The sequence below is a fragment of the Thalassophryne amazonica genome, chromosome 11 (genome assembly GCF_902500255.1).
Source record: "Thalassophryne amazonica chromosome 11, fThaAma1.1, whole genome shotgun sequence".
Classification (NCBI taxonomy): domain Eukaryota; kingdom Metazoa; phylum Chordata; class Actinopteri; order Batrachoidiformes; family Batrachoididae; genus Thalassophryne; species Thalassophryne amazonica.
The window spans coordinates 2,652,025-2,656,471 of record NC_047113.1 but is presented as its reverse complement, the minus strand read 5'-3'; positions in this window follow the sequence as shown (position 1 = coordinate 2,656,471).

Genomic DNA, 4,447 nt, shown 5'->3' with positions numbered 1-4,447 from the left:
GTGGACTCCAGGCTGTGACGTCACAGGCTTCAGTCACACCACGCCCACAGATCACGTCACCTTTGACCAAATGTAGTTTCTGCAGAAATCCAACGGTTATAATGTCGGTTTATTTAGAAACGTCTTGTAAAATTAAAGCTCAGTTTAATGAAGAGTACACGTTTATCCGGTGGAAATTTCATAAACTATATTTTATTTACTTTCTAACGGCGTCTGCAGGAGGGCGCGTGCGCGTGCGCATACACGAGCTGCTTTTATTTAGAGACCGGAAGTTATCTTTGACCGAGTGTGATGCGCGCGCACGCTGACGTCCGCAGGATATCTTGTAAATCACTCCAGAGGTGTTATCAGGTTACAAAAACAGCGTTTTCAATTTTAGAAGTGTTTATTTCTCGCTAGCTTTTACATAATATATGAGAAACATGTTATATTTACACAGAAACGAACCGGACGATGTCTCTCCACTCTGATTGGCTGTCTACACTACGTGGAACGGCCGTCACGGCTGAGCGAGTGAAGCCAAGCCGCTGCATTGTCGGCCATCTTGCTTCCCCCAAAAGGCGCAAACACCGCACAGTGGAATCAGGTCGATAGTATCGGGTCAAACTCACCAATTTCTGCAGAATGAAGCCCTTCGTTCAGTTGTTATGTAATATTATTAAGCTCTGTTAAGGTTATTTAAAAGACTTGTACACGTAGTGTAGTTTTTGATAGATTACTAAAGTAAATAGAAACAAAAACTTGTTAAATCTATGGACATTATTGTTCTTGCAATGCAACACTATTTGAATACTTTCTATCATATTATACACTTGTGAACACGCACAAAGCCCCCCCCCCCCCCCCCCACACACACACACAATGTTCATTTGACACAACACACACACACTCAAAACACCCCCCAAACGGTGCACATCAACCACAATCAAATGCACAAATACTTTTTAATATCATGGACACACACAGAAAGACACACAAGTAATTGGTCAATCAGTTAAAGTAAATATTAGAATGTATTTTAGTTTTGCAGAAGTAGGAACATTGCAACAAATCACAATCACAGTTGATGTAAAGCAGTCAATCCATAACTATGTGACAGCTTTAGTGTCTGAAACAACAAAATACAACTAGAGCAATGGCCCAATTTTAAATGAGTTGTTTACAGTTGTTTACATTTCAAAACTTTACAGCATCTGATTAACACATTTTGAAAAATACGTTTTTATAAATGTACAGAGCGTGTACTCACTTTCATCATCAGATGAAGCAGCATCTTATTTGGATCCAAAATAAAAAATAGTATAGTAATATTATTTGATAATGCTCTATAGAGTTGACATTTTCAAAGAAGCCAGACTAAGTTAGAGGCTGAAAATTTCAAAATGTATATTACATGTATTATATGTATTATTATTATTATATCATATTACATATATTATATATTATAATATATATTATATGTTTTACTGTATAATATATGTATTATATGTATATTACTGAATAATGTATACTACTGAATCTGGCCTGTCAAGTTCATGGCAAACTCATAATAATAATAATAATAAAGCAAAACTGAAAATCCTGAAAGTCCTCTCCCACAATTTTCACGAGTATCATGATTTGTGCAATTAACTGCAGCGCAATACGGCATTTTGCAGTGCAAACAAAGCAAAATCAAATCAAACAAAGCTAAATAGGCAATTATTAATCTAGATTGTGCGTGTGCGACGAGCGTCTTTTTTATATCGGCGTTCGAAGTTGTGGGGGACATAACATGGTGTTTTCTGTACTTTCGCCGTCTTCACGCCTCAGCGGCCAATCAAGGTACAGTGATCGATCAGGCCCATTCCACGTAGTGTATAGTTCAGTGTGTCCTTCCCAGAACCCCTCGCGTGATCTATGACGTCACAGTGTCATAAAACAATATACAAATAATGAATGTTTATGAGTTCAATGGTACGAATATTTCGCCTTATTGAATGGTTTGTTCAAGCTTCCACCGAATTAAATATTCCTTCCATTGAAAGAATGCAAACATTCATTAGTTGTTTTATATAATGGCTAAAATAGATCCTTATCATTTGACATTTTATTAATTTATAAACAACAGAAAAGGGACTTATATTTTGGTGTTCCACTGCTGCTAAAGTCCAAATTGTGACGTGTAGTTCAGTGATGCTGTGCACTGACTTCAGACTTCCATAAAAAAAAAAAAAACAAAAAAAAACTGTGTAGTTCCTCAGTTCAGCCAAAAATCACATCATCTTTTCATCTGAACAGCTCCTCATGCATCCAGGCGGCTTACAGGGGAGTGGATTTTGTGTGTGTGTGTTACAAGAATTAGCAGCATCAGTTTGCTCAATCAAATCATCGTGTTGTTGTCCCCCGTGCGCAGATACACGCAGCCGAGTTAGTGCTTGTGCACACGTGTACTACCAAAAAAAAAAGGCTGTGTACATCGCAGTGCAGAGAAAAAAAAAATTACGTCAGAAATTAGCCCAACTTTTCATTCTTTCTTCCTGCTAACAGCCTCCAGGCAGTGCAGTGGATTTTGTGTGTGCGTGCACACGGGCATGTGTGGACGCACGTGCATGTGTGCAATGGTGTTATGTGTCGGACGCAGCCCGGAGAACCGACCAGCGTTTGAAGGACCCAGTATAAAATAAGCAGAGCACGGTACAAAGGATAACAGAGTTTAATAAACATAACAGTGATGTGAAAAATATAAAAGTGCGCGGTCTGGCGTGGTGGATTGCGGTGTGCTCCCAGCAGCGCTAACGGTCCGGAGCCAGAACCGGTTCGGACCCAAGGACCCCGCCGACACCCCCCAGGTGGCTGCGACAAACCGAGTCTGTGACAGAAGAAATCATTATGTGAGTCCACACTCAACACACAGAGAGACCACTCAAAGGTGTACAAACAGCAAACACTTCCTGGCTTAATTGCAAATCAGCTTCCCACCCTGCAGGCATGGAACACCCAGTTCACAAAACTCCACTGCAGTGGAAGCTGATTTAAATGACCAACATACAGCTCAATATAATAAGGTGTGAGGGACACCACATTTACTGACTGTATAAATGTTAGTCACAAAATCTAACGTACCTCAGGAAGTGTGCTGACGAGCGTGAGACCTCACCCTCTCCTCTTTCACAGACCATGCATCAAACCTGGACGTTCTCTGCATCCACTGATGATGAGATGGCTCTTGAGACGACGATCTCACCCGTCTGGTCACAAGGTCGAGTCTCTGGCAAATACACACTGTGTACTCCAGTCTTAAATGCCACCATGTTCCAATCCATGTAGATGCACCACAGCTGTGAGTCCTGACGAGCCGCAGGTGATCAGCCTCAGGTGATCAGGGTGAGGTCCTGATAAACTCAGCTACCCAGCCACTCAGTCCCAAATGCGCACCACCTGGGAGGAAAACCAAAAGACAAACAAAAGACACACAAAAGCCAGCCAGGCACGCCAGCCACAACAAATGGTACCAAACGTATGGAACAGAACTGCACTCTAAATGCAATGCAACACAAATGGGATGAATTAATCCATGTCATGTGACATACAAAGCACCAATCAAATGACAAGGATCCACGCAGCCGTTATATAAATGTCAGACGACAGGTCGATGGATTATAATTTTATACTCACAATTTATAATTGTTAATAAAAATAATAAATATATGCCTTCAACAATAAACAGCAAAATTAAAAATTATTCTTAACTGTAGAAGATAAGATCAATCAGTTACCTTTGTTTCCTTCAGCTAATGGGGAGGAGATTTTTAATATGGTGATGGATGAAAGCATGAATAGATGGCCTCCCAGAAACTATACATCTTCAGAATTAGAACAGATCTGTAATAGGATAGGCTTAATTGACATTTGGAGACATACAGTGGGGGAAATAAGTATTTGATCCACTGCCAATTTTGCAGGTTTTCCCACCTACAAAGAATGTAGAGGTCTGTATTTTTTAGGTACACTTCAACTGTGAGAGACAGAATCTTAAAAAAAAAAAAAAAAAAAAAAAAAAAAAATCCAGAAAATCACATTGTATGATTTTTTTTTAATAATTTCATTTTATTGCATGAAATAAGACCTGTTAATTTTTCTTTAAGAAGCCCTCTTATTCTGCACTCTTTACCTGTATTAATTGCACCTGTTTGAACCTGTTACCTGTATAAAATACACCTGTTCACACACTCAGTCAATCACACTCCAACCTGTCCACCATAGCCAAGACCAAAGAGCTGTCTAAGGACACCAGGGACAAAACTGTAGACCTGCACAAGGCTGGGATGGACTACAGGACAACAGGCAAGCAGCTTGGTAGAAGACAACAACTATTATTATTTATTAGAAAGTGGAAGAAACACAAGATGACTGTCAATCTCCCTCAGTCTGGGATTCCATGCAAGATCTCACTTTGTGGCGTAAG